Genomic DNA, 20,571 nt, shown 5'->3' with positions numbered 1-20,571 from the left:
TCAGCACACTGATGCTCGAGGATATGACACTGGTAAATAGCAAACGGGCAAGGATGTACTATCACACTGCTGCACAAGGATATGGCACTTTGTAAATAATCACTTGGACTCAGTACATAGGAGATGTACAGAGCATATACTGGAAATACCACTGGGAAGAGTCTCTGGAAGATTGCATGTGAAGCCTGGACGAAACAAACAGCAACCATCTGGGAATAACGAAGTTGCTCAGGCAATTTCCTGTTCACCTGGAGTCCTGTTTATACCCCCAGGCAGCTGTCCATTGGATAAGCAAGTCAGCTGAGAACTGACACAGCTACCACTGGATAAGGATCCATCAGGTGATTCAGCCAAGATGGCTGCGCCCATGACCATCGCCGCAGGAACTTCAATATGGAGGATTGTGTGACAGTCACCTGGGCCCCTGGGAGAATACTCAGCAAGTCACCTACCGCTGCACTTGACGTCTCACTACTCTCACTAATGAGGGGAAGCCGGCGCTACGGTAAATAACAGCCGATCCCAGGCAGGATCCTGACACTTGCGCTATTAGACGTGTTATAAATAACGCGTGAGCGCCATGTGACTCAGTATCCTAGAGCATCTTTCCATGCGACTTTTGCCCTTAAAATGTGCCTTTATTTGCAAAGCGATGCGTATAGGTCGCAAAAGCAGCTTATCCTGATCAAAATGATGTTTGGCATGGCTTTATTCTGTGTGGGTGACTGCGGCTGTATCTGCATGCAAAATGCAACTTTATAGTGTCACAGCCACTGACACTGTGACGTAGCATTTTGCATGTAGATATATCCAGTCGCACACAGAACATAGGCATGCTACATATTTTAATAAGCTGCTTGTACATCCTATTTTGCATCGCTTTGCAAATAAGACACATTTTAAGGTGAAAGCTGCCTGAAAAGATGCTCAGTTCTCTCGTGTCGTGCCACGGTATAACTCTACTAGAAGGGCTTTTTAATGCACAGGGAAGCTAGGTGTATGTGAACACATCTTTAGATTACCCATATATAGATTGTTATATAGATAGATAGATAGATAGATAGATAGATAGATAGATAGATAGATAGATAGATAGGCAGACTCTAGTTCTTTGGTACTTATGACTCGTCTTTTGCTGTGTTTCTAATTATCATGCCTTGCATTGCATATGTTGTTAGTTGTGTGAGCATGTGGTAGGGAATGTAGACTGTAAGCTCCACTGGGGCAGGGACTAAAGTGAATGGCCAAATATTCTCATGTTTTGTAAGTTGTGTGAGCATGTGGTAGGGAATGTAGACTGTAAGCTTCACTGGGGCAGGGACTAAAGTGAATGGACAAATATTCTCATGTGTTGTTAGTTGTGTGAGCATGTGGTAGGGAATGTAGACTGTAAGCTCCACTGGGGCAGGGACTAAAGTGAATGTCCAAATATTCTCTGTAAAGCGCTGCAGAATTTATGTGCGCTATATAAAAAACTGGTAATAAATAATAATTAATTAGATACAGATGCGTCCACATACATCTATCTTCCATGTGCTTTGAGATGTGTTAAAAATAATGGGTGAGTACATTGTGACTCTGTAGCACAGAGCATCTTTCCAGATGACTTTTTCCATTAAAATGTGTCTTATTTGCAAAGCGATGCGAATAGGACGCAAATGCAGCTTATACTGAATAAAATGATATACGGCATGCCTACTGTATAATCTGTGTGCGACTGAGCTGTATCTGCATGCGATATGCAACTTTACAGTGTCACAGCCGCTGACACTGTAACGTAGCATTTTGCATACTGATATAGCCACAGTCGCACACAGAACATACTGTAGGCTTGCCGCATATCATTTTATTCAGCATAAGCTGCTTGTCCGTCCTATTTGCATCACTTTGCGTATAAAATGCAGTTTATGGGATAACGTTTTCACAAAAAGATGCTCTGCTGTACCGATTCGTGCCACGGTGTAACGCATCTACAAGGGCTGTTTAACGCGCAGGGAGGCTGGGTGTATGTGAACACATCTGAAGATTGCCCATATATAGATAGGTATAGAAATAGAAAGTTAGGTAGCTAGGTATAGTGCAAATTCACCTTGCCAACAAGGACAGGCCCAACTTAGATATATTTGCATGTATAGTGTATAGCAAGAACATGTTATCGCGCCTCTCAATCTTTGTTTTCTAGGTGGGCCTTTTCCATGAATCAAAATGTGAGGTCAACATCTAAGCAAACTACATCGCTGGACTTTTGCGAGGTCTCCTTGATTCCAGATTTCTACTCATGGCAACGATCAAAGATGAACCAACGGAAGAGGAGACCCATGACAGGTAATTAATGATTATTAATTACCAATAATTCTCAGGCTAGACTGTTTCTAGTCCTGCAGAGGCACGATGATATGTTCCTGCTATACATTGATACTTACAAAAATGTCTATTTGCTATGGACTCTTCTACTTATGCAACACTGTGATTTGGTAGTGTCAGATACACCGTAATTCTGTTTATCTCAGGGTGCAGTATATCTCAGCTGTTCACTCTCCCTGTTTTACTCCATAAATCATGCTTTTTAGTCAAAATCCCAAACAGCATTACACTCACCTTTCCCAACCAAGAATCTTTGGGGTGGTTTTTCAAACACCTGGGCTTAATGTTGGGAAAATGTGAATCTTTTGATTAGAAGGTTTGCCTCCAATGTCTAATATTTCAAGATAGATCATAGATAGATAGGTAGCTCGATCATTGATAGATAGACGCTCGTTAGATACAGATGTGTCCACATATATCTGTCCTCCATGCTGTCACGTTTAGCGTCCTGGACTCCCCTACTGAGGGGCTGGAAGTTGTGGTCCCGAGTCAATGATGGAGTCAGGAGCGAGGGGCCTGGATGTTCAGTCTTCTCGTCCACAAGCATTAGATGTTGGCGAGACCTGACCGAGGGTGCGGAGTCCTACCTGCCGTGAGGTGTTCACCAGTGACCCCTCCAAGCAGGATATGGGTTTCAGCTGCACCCGGCAAGCAGGTCGCGGCCCCCAGATCAGGGATCTGATGCGAGTGGGAATAGAGAAAGACACACCGCTTTAGCCCACTGGAAATATAATCTCTGTACCTCTAGTACAGAGAAGCACAATAGAGATGCTTCCTGAAGAGGTGCTGAGGCAGAGCAGAGGGAGAGAATCCACTGAGGAGTAGGTTGTGCAGCTAGTACTGCAAGGAAGTGAGGATATGCTGCAGTCACTGAAGGAGAGTGGTGATAGCACCAGTTTGGATGACGTGATGTCTGCACACTGATGCTCGAGGATATGACACTGGTAAATAGCAAACGGGCAAGGATGTACTATCACACTGCTGCACAAGGATATGGCACTTTGTAAATAATCACTTGGACTCAGTACATAGGAGATGTACAGAGCATATACTGGAAATACCACTGGGAAGAGTCTCTGGAAGATTGCATGTGAAGCCTGAACGAAGCAAACAGCAACCATCTGGGAATAACGAAGTTGCTCAGGCAATTTCCTGTTCACATGGAGTCCTGTTTATACACCCAGGCAGCTGTCCATTGGATAAGCAAGTCAGCTGAGAACTGACACAGCTACCACTGGATAAGGATCCATCAGGTGATTCAGCCAAGATGGTTGTGCCCATGACCATCACCGCAGGAACTCCAATATGGAGGATTGTGTGACAGTCACCTTGGCCCCGGGGAGAATACTCAGCAAGTCACCTACAGCTGCACCTGACATCTCACTGCTCTCGCTAATGAGGGGAAGCCGGCGCTGCGGTAAGTAACAGCCGATCCCAGGCAGGATCCTGACACATGCGCTATTAGACGTGTTATAAATAACGCGTGAGTGCCATGTGACTCAGTGTCACAGAGCATCTTTCCATGCGACTTTTGCCCTTAAAATGTGCCTTTATTTGCAAAGCGATGCGAATAGGTCGCAAAAGCAGCTTATCCAGATCAAAATGATGTTTGGCATGTCTTTATTCTGTGTGGGTGACTGCGGCTGTATCTGCATGCTAAATGCAACTTCATAGTGTCACAGCCACTGACACTGTGACGTAGCATTTTGCATGTAGATATATCCAGTCGCACACAGAACATAGGCATGCCACATGTCATTTTAATAAGCTGCTTCTACATCCTATTTTGCATCGCTTTGCAAATAAGACACATTTTAAGGGGAAAGCTGCACAAAAAGATGCTCAGTTCTGTCGTGTCGTGCCACAGTATAACTCTACTAGAAGGGCTTTTTAATGCACAGGGAAGCTAGGTGTATGTGAACACATCTTTAGATTACCCATATATAGATTGTTATATAGATAGATAGATAGATAGATAGATAGATAGATAGATAGATAGATAGATAGATAGATAGGCAGACTCTAGTTTTTGGTACTTATGACTCGTCTTTTGCTGTGTTTCTAATTATCATGCCTTGCATTGCATGTGTTGTTAGTTGTGTGAGCATGTGGTAGGGAATGTAGACTGTAAGCTCCACTGGGGCAGGGACTAAAGTGAATGGCCAAATATTCTCATGTTTTGTAAGTTGTGTGAGCATGTGGTAGGGAATGTAGACTGTAAGCTCCACTGGGGCAGGGACTAAAGTGAATGGCCAAATATTCTCATGTGTGTTAGTTGTGTGAGCATGTGGTAGGGAATGTAGACTGTAAGCTTCACTGGGGCAGGGACTAAAGTGAATGGCCAAATATTCTCATGTGTTGTAAGTTGTGTGAGCATGTGGTAGGGAATGTAGACTGTAAGCTCCACTGGGGCAGGGACTAAAGTGAATGGCCAAATATACTCATGTGTTGTTAGTTGTGTGAGCATGTGGTAGGGAATGTAGACTGTAAGCTCCACTGGGGCAGGGACTAAAGTGAATGTCCAAATATTCCCTGTAAAGCGCTGCAGAATTTATGTGCGCTATATAAAAAACTGGTAATAAATAATAATTAATTAGATACAGATGCGTCCACATACATCTATCCTCCATGTGCTTTGAGATGTGTTAAAAATAATGGGTGAGTACATTGTGACTCTGTAGCACAGAGCATCTTTCCAGATGACTTTTTCCATTAAAATGTGTCTTATTTGCAAAGCGATGCGAATAGGACGCAAATGCAGCTTATACTGAATAAAATGATATACGGCATGCCTTCTGTATAATCTGTGTGCGACTGAGCTGTATCTGCATGCGATATGCAACTTTACAGTGTCACAGCCGCCGACACTGTAACGTAGCATTTTGCATACAGATATAGCCACATTCGCACACAGAACATACTGTAGGCTTGCCGCATATCATTTTATTCAGCATAAGCTGCTTGTCCATCCTATTTGCATCACTTTGCGTATAAAATGCAGTTTATGGGATAACGTTTTCACAAAAAGATGCTCTGCTGTACCGATTCGTGCCACGGTGTAACGCATCTACAAGGGCTGTTTAACGCGCAGGGAGGCTGGGTGTATGTGAACACATCTGTAGATTGCCCATATATAGATAGGTATAGAAATAGATAGTTAGTTAGGTAGCTAGGTATAGTGCAAATTCACCTTGCCATCAAGGACAGGCCCAACTTAGATATATTTGCATATATAGTGTATAGCAAGAACATGTTATCGCGCCTCTCAATCTTTGTTTTCTAGGTGGGCCTTTTCCATGAATCAAAATGTGAGGTCAACATCTAAGCAAACTACATCGCTGGACTTTTGCGAGGTCTCCTTGATTCCAGATTTCTACTCATGGCAATGATCAAAGATGAACCAACGGAAGAGTAGACCCATGACAGGTAATTAATGATTATTAATGATTATTAATTACCGATAATTCTCAGGCTAGACTGTTTCTAGTCCTGCAGAGGCACGATGATATGTTCCTGCTATACATTGATACTTACAAAAATGTCTATTTGCTATGGACTCTTCTACTTATGCAACACTGTGATTTGGTAGTGTCAGATACACCGTAATTCTGTTTATCTCAGGGTGCAGTATATCTCAGCTGTTCACTCTCCCTGTTTTACTCCATAAATCATGCTTTTTAGTCAAAATCCCAAACAGCATTACACTCACCTTTCCCAACCAAGAATCTTTGGGGTGGTTTTTCAAACACCTGGGCTTAATGTTGGGAAAATGTGAATCTTTTGATTAGAAGGTTTGCCTCCAATGTCTAATATTTCAAGATAGATCATAGATAGATAGGTAGCTCGATCATTGATAGATAGACGCTCGTTAGATACAGATGTGTCCACATATATCTGTCCTCCATGCTGTCACGTTTAGCGTCCTGGACTCCCCTACTGAGGGGCTGGAAGTTGTGGTCCCAGGTCAATGATGGAGTCAGGAGCGAGGGGCCTGGATGTTCAGTCTTCTCGTCCACAAGCATCGGATGTTGGCGAGACCTGACCGAGGGTGCGGAGTCCTACCTGCCGGGAGGTGTTCACCAGTGACCCCTCCAAGCAGGATATGGGTTTCAGCTGCACCCGGCAAGCAGGTCGCGGCCCCCAGATCAGGGATCTGATGCGAGTGGGAATAGAGAAAAACACACCGCTTTAGCCCTCTGGAAATATAATCTCTGTACCACTAGTACAGAGAAGCACAATAGAGATGTTTCCTGAAGAGGTGCTGAGGCAGAGCAGAGGGAGAGAATCCACTGAGGAGTAGGTTGTGCAGCTAGTACTGCAAGGAAGTGAGGATATGCTGCAGTCACTGAAGGAGAGTGGTGATAGCACCAGTTTGGATGACGTGATGTCAGCACACTGATGCTCGAGGATATGACACTGGTAAATAGCAAACGGGCAAGTATGTACTATCACACTGCTGCACAAGGATATGGCACTTTGTAAATAATCACTTGGACTCAGTACATAGGAGATGTACAGAGCATATACTGGAAATACCACTGGGAAGAGTCTCTGGAAGATTGCATGTGAAGCCTGGACGAAGCAAACAGCAACCATCTGGGAATAACAAAGTTGCTCAGGCAATTTCCTGTTCACCTGGAGTCCTGTTTATACCCCCAGGCAGCTGTCCATTGGATAAGCAAGTCAGCTGAGAACTGACACAGCTACCACTGGATAAGGATCCATCAGGTGATTCAGCCAAGATGGCTGCGCCCATGACCATCGCCGCAGGAACTTCAATATGGAGGATTGTGTGACAGTCACCTGGGCCCCTGGGAGAATACTCAGCAAGTCACCTACCGCTGCACTTGACGTCTCACTACTCTCGCTAATGAGGGGAAGCCGGCGCTACGGTAAATAACAGCCGATCCCAGGCAGGATCCTGACACTTGCGCTATTAGACGTGTTATAAATAACGCGTGAGCGCCATGTGACTCAGTATCCTAGAGCATCTTTCCATGCGACTTTTGCCCTTAAAATGTGCCTTTATTTGCAAAGCGATGCGTATAGGTCGCAAAAGCAGCTTATCCTGATCAAAATGATGTTTGGCATGGCTTTATTCTGTGTGGGTGACTGCGGCTGTATCTGCATGCAAAATGCAACTTTATAGTGTCACAGCCACTGACAGTGTGACGTAGCATTTTGCATGTAGATATATCCAGTCGCACACAGAACATAGGCATGCTACATATTTTAATAAGCTGCTTGTACATCCTATTTTGCATCGCTTTGCAAATAAGACACATTTTAAGGTGAAAGCTGCCTGAAAAGATGCTCAGTTCTGTCGTGTCGTGCCACGGTATAACTCTACTAGAAGGGCTTTTTAATGCACAGGGAAGCTAGGTGTATGTGAACACATCTTTAGATTACCCATATATAGATTGTTATATAGATAGATAGATAGATAGATAGATAGATAGATAGATAGATAGATAGGCAGACTCTAGTTCTTTGGTACTTATGACTCGTCTTTTGCTGTGTTTCTAATTATCATGCCTTGCATTGCATATGTTGTTAGTTGTGTGAGCATGTGGTAGGGAATGTAGACTGTAAGCTCCACTGGGGCAGGGACTAAAGTGAATGGCCAAATATTCTCATGTTTTGTAAGTTGTGTGAGCATGTGGTAGGGAATGTAGACTGTAAGCTTCACTGGGGCAGGGACTAAAGTGAATGGCCAAATATTCTCATGTGTTGTAAGTTGTGTGAGCATGTGGTAGGGAATGTAGACTGTAAGCTCCACTGGGGCATGGACTAAAGTGAATGGCCAAATATACTCATGTGTTGTTAGTTGTGTGAGCATGTGGTAGGGAATGTAGACTGTAAGCTCCACTGGGGCAGGGACTAAAGTGAATGTCCAAATATTCCCTGTAAAGCGCTGCAGAATTTATGTGCGCTATATAAAAAACTGGTAATAAATAATAATTAATTAGATACAGATGCGTCCACATACATCTATCCTCCATGTGCTTTGAGATGTGTTAAAAATAATGGGTGAGTACATTGTGACTCTGTAGCACAGAGCATCTTTCCAGATGACTTTTTCCATTAAAATGTGTCTTATTTGCAAAGCGATGCGAATAGGACGCAAATGCAGCTTATACTGAATAAAATGATATACGGCATGCCTACTGTATAATCTGTGTGCGACTGAGCTGTATCTGCATGCGATATGCAACTTTACAGTGTCACAGCCGCTGACACTGTAACGTAGCATTTTGCATACAGATATAGCCACAGTCGCACACAGAACATACTGTAGGCTTGCCGCATATCATTTTATTCAGCATAAGCTGCTTGTCCATCCTATTTGCATCACTTTGCGTATAAAATGCAGTTTATGGGATAACGTTTTCACAAAAAGATGCTCTGCTGTACCGATTCGTGCCACGGTGTAACGCATCTACAAGGGCTGTTTAACGCGCAGGGAGGCTGGGTGTATGTGAACACATCTGTAGATTGCCCATATATAGATAGGTATAGAAATAGATAGTTAGTTAGGTAGCTAGGTATAGTGCAAATTCACCTTGCCATCAAGGACAGGCCCAACTTAGATATATTTGTATGTATAGTGTATAGCAAGAACATGTTATCGCGCCTCTCAATCTTTGTTTTCTAGGTGGGCCTTTTCCATGAATCAAAATGTGAGGTCAACATCTAAGCAATCTACATCGCTGGACTTTTGCGAGGTCTCCTTGATTCCAGATTTCTACTCATGGCAATGATCAAAGATGAACCAACGGAAGAGTAGACCCATGACAGGTAATTAATGATTATTAATGATTATTAATTACCGATAATTCTCAGGCTAGACTGTTTCTAGTCCTGCAGAGGCACGATGATATGTTCCTGCTATACATTGATACTTACAAAAATGTCTATTTGCTATGGACTCTTCTACTTATGCAACACTGTGATTTGGTAGTGTCAGATACACCGTAATTCTGTTTATCTCAGGGTGCAGTATATCTCAGCTGTTCACTCTCCCTGTTTTACTCCATAAATCATGCTTTTTAGTCAAAATCCCAAACAGCATTACACTCACCTTTCCCAACCAAGAATCTTTGGGGTGGTTTTTCTAACACCTGGGCTTAATGTTGGGAAAATGTGAATCTTTTGATTAGAAGGTTTGCCTCCAATGTCTAATATTTCAAGATAGATCATAGATAGATAGGTAGCTCGATCATTGATAGATAGACGCTCGTTAGATACAGATGTGTCCACATATATCTGTCCTCCATGCTGTCACGTTTAGCGTCCTGGACTCCCCTACTGAGGGGCTGGAAGTTGTGGTCCCAGGTCAATGATGGAGTCAGGAGCGAGGGGCCTGGATGTTCAGTCTTCTCGTCCACAAGCATCGGATGTTGGCGAGACCTGACCGAGGGTGCGGAGTCCTACCTGCCGGGAGGTGTTCACCAGTGACCCCTCCAAGCAGGATATGGGTTTCAGCTGCACCCGGCAAGCAGGTCGCGGCCCCCAGATCAGGGATCTGATGCGAGTGGGAATAGAGAAAGACACACCGCTTTAGCCCACTGGAAATATAATCTCTGTACCACTAGTACAGAGAAGCACAATAGAGATGTTTCCTGAAGAGGTGCTGAGGCAGAGCAGAGGGAGAGAATCCACTGAGGAGTAGGTTGTGCAGCTAGTACTGCAAGGAAGTGAGGATATGCTGCAGTCACTGAAGGAGAGTGGTGATAGCACCAGTTTGGATGATGTGATGTCAGCACACTGATGCTCGAGGATATGACACTGGTAAATAGCAAACGGGCAAGGATGTACTATCACACTGCTGCACAAGGATATGGCACTTTGTAAATAATCACTTGGACTCAGTACATAGGAGATGTACAGAGCATATACTGGAAATACCACTGGGAAGAGTCTCTGGAAGATTGCATGTGAAGCCTGGACGAAGCAAACAGCAACCATCTGGGAATAACAAAGTTGCTCAGGCAATTTCCTGTTCACCTGGAGTCCTGTTTATACCCCCATGCAGCTGTCCAGTGGATAAGCAAGTCAGCTGAGAACTGACACAGCTACCACTGGATAAGGATCCATCAGGTGATTCAGCCAAGATGGCTGCGCCCATGACCATCGCCGCAGGAACTTCAATATGGAGGATTGTGTGACAGTCACCTGGGCCCCTGGGAGAATACTCAGCAAGTCACCTACCGCTGCACTTGACGTCTCACTACTCTCGCTAATGAGGGGAAGCCGGCGCTACGGTAAATAACAGCCGATCCCAGGCAGGATCCTGACACTTGCGCTATTAGACGTGTTATAAATAACGCGTGAGCGCCATGTGACTCAGTATCCTAGAGCATCTTTCCATGCGACTTTTGCCCTTAAAATGTGCCTTTATTTGCAAAGCGATGCGTATAGGTCGCAAAAGCAGCTTATCCTGATCAAAATGATGTTTGGCATGGCTTTATTCTGTGTGGGTGACTGCGGCTGTATCTGCATGCAAAATGCAACTTTATAGTGTCACAGCCACTGACACTGTGACGTAGCATTTTGCATGTAGATATATCCAGTCGCACACAGAACATAGGCATGCTACATATTTTAATAAGCTGCTTGTACATCCTATTTTGCATCGCTTTGCAAATAAGACACATTTTAAGGTGAAAGCTGCCTGAAAAGATGCTCAGTTCTGTCGTGTCGTGCCACGGTATAACTCTACTAGAAGGGCTTTTTAATGCACAGGGAAGCTAGGTGTATGTGAACACATCTTTAGATTACCCATATATAGATTGTTATATAGATAGATAGATAGATAGATAGATAGATAGATAGATAGATAGATAGATAGATAGATAGATAGGCAGACTCTAGTTCTTTGGTACTTATGACTCGTCTTTTGCTGTGTTTCTAATTATCATGCCTTGCATTGCATGTGTTGTTAGTTGTGTGAGCATGTGGTAGGGAATGTAGACTGTAAGCTCCACTGGGGCAGGGACTAAAGTGAATGGCCAAATATTCTCATGTTTTGTAAGTTGTGTGAGCATGTGGTAGGGAATGTAGACTGTAAGCTCCACTGGGGCAGGGACTAAAGTGAATGGCCAAATATTCTCATGTGTGTTAGTTGTGTGAGCATGTGGTAGGGAATGTAGACTGTAAGCTTCACTGGGACAGGGACTAAAGTGAATGGCCAAATATTCTCATGTGTTGTAAGTTGTGTGAGCATGTGGTAGGGAATGTAGACTGTAAGCTCCACTGGGGCAGGGACTAAAGTGAATGGCCAAATATACTCATGTGTTGTTAGTTGTGTGAGCATGTGGTAGGGAATGTAGACTGTAAGCTCCACTGGGGCAGGGACTAAAGTGAATGTCCAAATATTCCCTGTAAAGCGCTGCAGAATTTATGTCCGCTATATAAAAAACTGGTAATAAATAATAATTAATTAGATACAGATGCGTCCACATACATCTATCCTCCATGTGCTTTGAGATGTGTTAAAAATAATGGGTGAGTACATTGTGACTCTGTAGCACAGAGCATCTTTCCAGATGACTTTTTCCATTAAAATGTGTCTTATTTGCAAAGCGATGCGAATAGGACGCAAATGCAGCTTATACTGAATAAAATTATATACGGCATGCCTACTGTATAATCTGTGTGCGACTGAGCTGTATCTGCATGCGATATGCAACTTTACAGTGTCACAGCCGCTGACACTGTAACGTAGCATTTTGCATACAGATATAGCCACATTCGCACACAGAACATACTGTAGGCTTGCCGCATATCATTTTATTCAGCATAAGTTGCTTGTCCATCCTATTTGCATCACTTTGCGTATAAAATGCAGTTTATGGGATAACGTTTTCACAAAAAGATGCTCTGCTGTACCGATTCGTGCCACGGTGTAACGCATCTACAAGCTCTGTTTAACGCGCAGGGAGGCTGGGTGTATGTGAACACATCTGTAGATTGCCCATATATAGATAGGTATAGAAATAGATAGTTAGTTAGGTAGCTAGGTATAGTGCAAATTCACCTTGCCATCAAGGACAGGCCCAACTTAGATATATTTGCATGTATAGTGTATAGCAAGAACATGTTATCGCGCCTCTCAATCTTTGTTTTCTAGGTGGGCCTTTTCCATGAATCAAAATGTGAGGTCAACATCTAAGCAAACTACATCGCTGGACTTTTGCGAGGTCTCCTTGATTCCAGATTTCTACTCATGGCAATGATCAAAGATGAACCAACGGAAGAGTAGACCCATGACAGGTAATTAATGATTATTAATGATTATTAATTACCGATAATTCTCAGGCTAGACTGTTTCTAGTCCTGCAGAGGCACGATGATATGTTCCTGCTATACATTGATACTTACAAAAATGTCTATTTGCTATGGACTCTTCTACTTATGCAACACTGTGATTTGGTAGTGTCAGATACACCGTAATTCTGTTTATCTCAGGGTGCAGTATATCTCAGCTGTTCACTCTCCCTGTTTTACTCCATAAATCATGCTTTTTAGTCAAAATCCCAAACAGCATTACACTCACCTTTCCCAACCAAGAATCTTTGGGGTGGTTTTTCAAACACCTGGGCTTAATGTTGGGAAAATGTGAATCTTTTGATTAGAAGGTTTGCCTCCAATGTCTAATATTTCAAGATAGATCATAGATAGATAGGTAGCTCGATCATTGATAGATAGACGCTCATTAGATACAGATGTGTCCACATATATCTGTCCTCCATGCTGTCACGTTTAGCGTCCTGGACTCCCCTACTGAGGGGCTGGAAGTTGTGGTCCCAGGTCAATGATGGAGTCAGGAGCGAGGGGCCTGGATGTTCAGTCTTCTCGTCCACAAGCATCGGATGTTGTCGAGACCTGACCGAGGGTGCGGAATCCTACCTGCCGGGAGGTGTTCACCAGTGACCCCTCCAAGCAGGATATGGGTTTCAGCTGCACCCGGCAAGCAGGTCGCGGCCCCCAGATCAGGGATCTGATGCGAGTGGAAATAGAGAAAGACACACCGCTTTAGCCCACTGGAAATATAATCTCTGTACCACTAGTACAGAGAAGCACAATAGAGATGTTTCCTGAAGAGGTGCTGAGGCAGAGCAGAGGGAGAGAATCCACTGAGGAGTAGGTTGTGCAGCTAGTACTGCAAGGAAGTGAGGATATGCTGCAGTCACTGAAGGAGATTGGTGATAGCACCAGTTTGGATGACGTGATGTCAGCACACTGATGCTCGAGGATATGACACTGGTAAATAGCAAACGGGCAAGGATGTACTATCACACTGCTGCACAAGGATATGGCACTTTGTAAATAATCACTTGGACTCAGTACATAGGAGATGTACAGAGCATATACTGGAAATACCACTGGGAAGAGTCTCTGGAAGATTGCATGTGAAGCCTGGACGAAGCAAACAGCAACCATCTGGGAATAACAAAGTTGCTCAGGCAATTTCCTGTTCACCTGGAGTCCTGTTTATACCCCCATGCAGCTGTCCAGTGGATAAGCAAGTCAGCTGAGAACTGACACAGCTACCACTGGATAAGGATCCATCAGGTGATTCAGCCAAGATGGCTGCGCCCATGACCATCGCCGCAGGAACTTCAATATGGAGGATTGTGTGACAGTCACCTGGGCCCCTGGGAGAATACTCAGCAAGTCACCTACCGCTGCACTTGACGTCTCACTACTCTCGCTAATGAGGGGAAGCCGGCGCTACGGTAAATAACAGCCGATCCCAGGCAGGATCCTGACACTTGCGCTATTAGACGTGTTATAAATAACGCGTGAGCGCCATGTGACTCAGTATCCTAGAGCATCTTTCCATGCGACTTTTGCCCTTAAAATGTGCCTTTATTTGCAAAGCGATGCGTATAGGTCGCAAAAGCAGCTTATCCTGATCAAAATGATGTTTGGCATGGCTTTATTCTGTGTGGGTGACTGCGGCTGTATCTGCATGCAAAATGCAACTTTATAGTGTCACAGCCACTGACACTGTGACGTAGCATTTTGCATGTAGATATATCCAGTCGCACACAGAACATAGGCATGCTACATATTTTAATAAGCTGCTTGTACATCCTATTTTGCATCGCTTTGCAAATAAGACACATTTTAAGGTGAAAGCTGCCTGAAAAGATGCTCAGTTCTGTCGTGTCGTGCCACGGTATAACTCTACTAGAAGGGCTTTTTAATGCACAGGGAAGCTAGGTGTATGTGAACACATCTTTAGATTACCCATATATAGATTGTTAGATAGATAGATAGATAGATAGATAGATAGATAGATAGATAGATAGATAGATAGATAGATAGGCAGACTCTAGTTCTTTGGTACTTATGACTCGTCTTTTGCTGTGTTTCTAATTATCATGCCTTGCATTGCATGTGTTGTTAGTTGTGTGAGCATGTGGTAGGGAATGTAGACTGTAAGCTCCACTGGGGCAGGGACTAAAGTGAATGGCCAAATATTCTCATGTTTTGTAAGTTGTGTGAGCATGTGGTAGGGAATGTAGACTGTAAGCTCCACTGGGGCAGGGACTAAAGTGAATGGCCAAATATTCTCATGTGTGTTAGTTGTGTGAGCATGTGGTAGGGAATGTAGACTGTAAGCTTCACTGGGACAGGGACTAAAGTGAATGGCCAAATATTCTCATGTGTTGTAAGTTGTGTGAGCATGTGGTAGGGAATGTAGACTGTAAGCTCCACTGGGGCAGGGACTAAAGTGAATGGCCAAATATACTCATGTGTTATTATTTGTGTGAGCATGTGGTAGGGAATGTAGACTGTAAGCTCCACTGGGGCAGGGACTAAAGTGAATGTCCAAATATTCCCTGTAAAGCGCTGCAGAATTTATGTCCGCTATATAAAAAACTGGTAATAAATAATAATTAATTAGATACAGATGCGTCCACATACATCTATCCTCCATGTGCTTTGAGATGTGTTAAAAATAATGGGTGAGTACATTGTGACTCTGTAGCACAGAGCATCTTTCCAGATGACTTTTTCCATTAAAATGTGTCTTATTTGCAAAGCGATGCGAATAGGACGCAAATGCAGCTTATACTGAATAAAATTATATACGGCATGCCTACTGTATAATCTGTGTGCGACTGAGCTGTATCTGCATGCGATATGCAACTTTACAGTGTCACAGCCGCTGACACTGTAACGTAGCATTTTGCATACAGATATAGCCACATTCGCACACAGAACATACTGTAGGCTTGCCGCATATCATTTTATTCAGCATAAGCTGCTTGTCCATCCTATTTGCATCACTTTGCGTATAAAATGCAGTTTATGGGATAACGTTTTCACAAAAAGATGCTCTGCTGTACCGATTCGTGCCACGGTGTAACGCATCTACAAGCTCTGTTTAACGCGCAGGGAGGCTGGGTGTATGTGAACACATCTGTAGATTGCCCATATATAGATAGGTATAGAAATAGATAGTTAGTTAGGTAGCTAGGTATAGTGCAAATTCACCTTGCCATCAAGGACAGGCCCAACTTAGATATATTTGCATGTATAGTGTATAGCAAGAACATGTTATCGCGCCTCTCAATCTTTGTTTTCTAGGTGGGCCTTTTCCATGAATCAAAATGTGAGGTCAACATCTAAGCAAACTACATCGCTGGACTTTTGCGAGGTCTCCTTGATTCCAGATTTCTACTCATGGCAATGATCAAAGATGAACCAACGGAAGAGTAGACCCATGACAGGTAATTAATGATTATTAATGATTATTAATTACCGATAATTCTCAGGCTAGACTGTTTCTAGTCCTGCAGAGGCACGATGATATGTTCCTGCTATACATTGATACTTACAAAAATGTCTATTTGCTATGGACTCTTCTACTTATGCAACACTGTGATTTGGTAGTGTCAGATACACCGTAATTCTGTTTATCTCAGGGTGCAGTATATCTCAGCTGTTCACTCTCCCTGTTTTACTCCATAAATCATGCTTTTTAGTCAAAATCCCAAACAGCATTACACTCACCTTTCCCAACCAAGAATCTTTGGGGTGGTTTTTCAAACACCTGGGCTTAATGTTGGGAAAATGTGAATCTTTTGATTAGAAGGTTTGCCTCCAATGTCTAATATTTCAAGATAGATCATAGATAGATAGGTAGCTCGATCATTGATAGATAGACGCTCATTAGATACAGATGTGTCCACATATATCTGTCCTCCATGCTGTCACGTTTAGCGTCCTGGACTCCCCTACTGAGGGGCTGGAAGTTGTGGTCCCAGGTCAATGATGGAGTCAGGAGCGAGGGGCCTGGATGTTCAGTCTTCTCGTCCACAAGCATCGGATGTTGTCGAGACCTGACCGAGGGTGCGGAATCCTACCTGCCGGGAGGTGTTCACCAGTGACCCCTCCAAGCAGGATATGGGTTTCAGCTGCACCCGGCAAGCAGGTCGCGGCCCCCAGATCAGGGATCTGATGCGAGTGGAAATAGAGAAAGACACACCGCTTTAGCCCACTGGAAATATAATCTCTGTACCACTAGTACAGAGAAGCACAATAGAGATGTTTCCTGAAGAGGTGCTGAGGCAGAGCAGAGGGAGAGAATCCACTGAGGAGTAGGTTGTGCAGCTAGTACTGCAAGGAAGTGAGGATATGCTGCAGTCACTGAAGGAGATTGGTGATAGCACCAGTTTGGATGACGTGATGTCAGCACACTGATGCTCGAGGATATGACACTGGTAAATAGCAAACGGGCAAGGATGTACTATCACACTGCTGCACAAGGATATGGCACTTTGTAAATAATCACTTGGACTCAGTACATAGGAGATGTACAGAGCATATACTGGAAATACCACTGGGAAGAGTCTCTGGAAGATTGCATGTGAAGCCTGGACGAAGCAAACAGCAACCATCTGGGAATAACAAAGTTGCTCAGGCAATTTCCTGTTCACCTGGAGTCCTGTTTATACCCCCAGGCAGCTGTCCATTGGATAAGTAAGTCAGCTGAGAACTGACACAGCTACCACTGGATAAGGATCCATCAGGTGATTCAGCCAAGATGGCTGCGCCCATGACCATCGCCGCAGGAACTTCAATATGGAGGATTGTGTGACAGTCACCTGGGCCCCGGGGAGAATACTCAGCAAGTCACCTACCACTGCACCTGACGTCTCACTGCTCTCGCTAATGAGGGGAAGCCGGCGCTATGGTAAATAACAGCCGATCCCAGGCAGGATCCTGACACATGCGCTATTAGACGTGTTATAAATAACGCGTGAGCGCCATGTGACTCAGTATCACAGAGCATCTTTCCATGCGACTTTTGCCCTTAAAATGTGCCTTTATTTGCAAAGCGATGCGTATAGGTCGCAAAAGCAGCTTATCCTGATAAAAATTATGTTTGGCATGGCTTTATTCTGTGTGGGTGACTGCGGCTGTATCTGCATGCAAAATACAACTTTATAGTGTCACAGCCAGTGACACTGTGATGTAGCATTTTGCATGTAGATATATCCAGTCGCACACAGAACATAGGCATGCCACATATTTTAATAAGCTGCTTGTACATCCTATTTTGCATCGCTTTGCAAATAAGACACATTTTAAGGGGAAAGCTGCGCGAAAAGATGCTCAGTTCTGTCGTGTCGTGCCACGGTATAACTCTACTAGAAGGTCTTTTTAATGCACAGGGAAGCTAAGTGTATGTGAACACATCTTTAGATTACCCATATATAGATTGTTATATAGATAGATAGATAGATAGATAGATAGATAGATAGATAGATAGATAGATAGATAGATAGATAAATAGATAGATAGATAAGCAGACTCTAGTTCTTTCGTACTTATGACTCGTCTTTTGCTGTGTTTCTAATTATCATGCCTTGCATTGCATATGTTGGTAGTTGTGTGAGCATGTGGTAGGGAATGTAGACTGTAAGCTCCACTGGGGCAGGGACTAAAGTGAATGGCCAAATATTCTCATGTGTTGTAAGTTGTGTGAGCATGTGGTAGGGAATGTAGACTGTAAGCTCTACTGGGGCAGGGACTAAAGTGAATGGCCAAATATTCTCATGTGTTGTTAGTTGTGTGAGCATGTGGTCGGGAATGTAGACTGTAAGCTCCACTGGGGCAGGGATTAAAGTGAATGGCCAAATATTCTCATCTGTAGTAAGTTGTGTGAGCATGTGGTAGGGAATGTAGACTGTAAGCTCCACTGGGGCAGGGACTAAAGTGAATGGACAAATATTCTCATGTGTTGTTAGTTGTGTGAGCATGTGGTAGAGAATGTAGACTGTAAGCTCCACTGGGGCAGGGACTAAAGTGAATGACCAAATATTCTCATGTGTTGTAAGTTGTGTGAGCATGTGGTAGGGAATGTAGACTGTAAGCTCCACTGGGGCAGGGACTAAAGTGAATGTCCAAATATTCTCTGTAAAGCGCTGCAGAATTTATGTGCACTATATAAAAAACTGGTAATAAATAATAATTAATTAGATACAGATGCATCCACATACATCTATCCTCCATGTGCTTTGAGATGTGTTAAAAATAATGGGTGAGTACATTGTGACTCTGTAGCACAGAGCATCTTTCCAGATTACTTTTTCCATTAAAATGTGTCTTATTTGCAAACTGATGCGAATAGGATACAAATGCAGCTTATACTGAATAAAATGATATACGGCATGCCTACTGTATAATCTGTGTGCGACTGAACTGTATCTGCATACGATATGCAACTTTACAGTGTCACAGCCGCTGACACTGTAACGTAGCAATTTGCATACTGATATAGCCACAGTCGCACACAGAACATACTGTAGGCTTGTCGCATATCATTTTATTCAGCATAAGCTGCTTGTCCTTCCTATTTGCATCACTTTGCGTATAAAATGCAGTTTATGGGATAACGTTTTCACAAAAAGATGCTCTGCTGTACCGATTCGTGCCACGGTGTAACGCATCTACAAGGGCTGTTTAACGCGCAGGGAGGCTGGGTGTATGTGAACACATCTGTAGATTGCCCATATATAGATAGGTATAGAAATAGATAGTTAGGTAGCTAGGTATAGTGCATATTCACCTTGCCAACAAGGACAGGCCCAACTTAGATATATTTGCATGTATAGTGTATAGCAAGAACATGTTATCGCGCCTCTCAATCTTTGTTTTCTAGGTGGGCCTTTTCCATGAATCAAAATGTGAGGTCAACATCTAAGCAAACTACATCGCTGGACTTTTGCGAGGTCTCCTTGATTCCAGATTTCTACTCATGGCAACGATCAAAGATGAACCAACGGAAGAGTATACCCATGACAGGTAATTAATGATTATTAATTACCGATAATTCTCAGGCTAGACTGTTTCTAGTCCTGCAGAGGCACGATGATATGTTCCTGCTATACATTGATACTTACAAAAATGTCTATTTGCTATGGACTCTTCTACTTATGCAACACTGTGATTTGGTAGTGTCAGATACACCGTAATTCTGTTTATCTCAGGGTGCAGTATATCTCAGCTGTTCACTCTCCCTGTTTTACTCCATAAATCATGCTTTTTAGTCAAAATCCCAAACAGCATTACACTCACCTTTCCCAACCAAGAATCTTTGGGGTGGTTTTTCTAACACCTGGGCTTAATGTTGGGAAAATGTGAATCTTTTGATTAGAAGGTTTGCCTCCAATGTCTAATATTTCAAGATAGATCATAGATAGATAGGTAGCTCGATCATTGATAGATAGACGCTCGTTAGATACAGATGTGTCCACATATATCTGTCCTCCATGCTGTTACGTTTAGCGTCCTGGACTCCCCTACTGAGGGGCTGGAAGTTGTGGTCCCGGGTCAATGATGGAGTCAGGAGCGAGGGGCCTGGATGTTCAGTCTTCTCGTCCACAAGCATCGGATGTTGGCGAGACCTGACCGAGGGTGCGGAGTCCTACCTGCCGGGAGGTGTTCACCAGTGACCCCTCCAAGCAGGATATGGGTTTCAGCTGCACCCAGCAAGCTGGTCGCGGCCCCCAGATCAGGGATCTGATGCGAGTGGGAATAGAGAAAGACACACCGCTTTAGCCCACTGGAAATATAATCTCTGTACCACTTGTACAGAGAAGCACAATAGAGATGTTTCCTGAAGAGGTGCTGAGGCAGAGCAGAGGGAGAGAATCCACTGAGGAGTAGGTTGTGCAGCTAGTA

The sequence above is a fragment of the Taudactylus pleione genome, unplaced genomic scaffold, assembly GCF_031769625.1.
Source record: "Taudactylus pleione unplaced genomic scaffold, aTauple2 ptg000236l, whole genome shotgun sequence".
In the NCBI taxonomy this organism is placed as follows: domain Eukaryota; kingdom Metazoa; phylum Chordata; class Amphibia; order Anura; family Myobatrachidae; genus Taudactylus; species Taudactylus pleione.
This window is presented reverse-complemented; position numbering follows the sequence as displayed.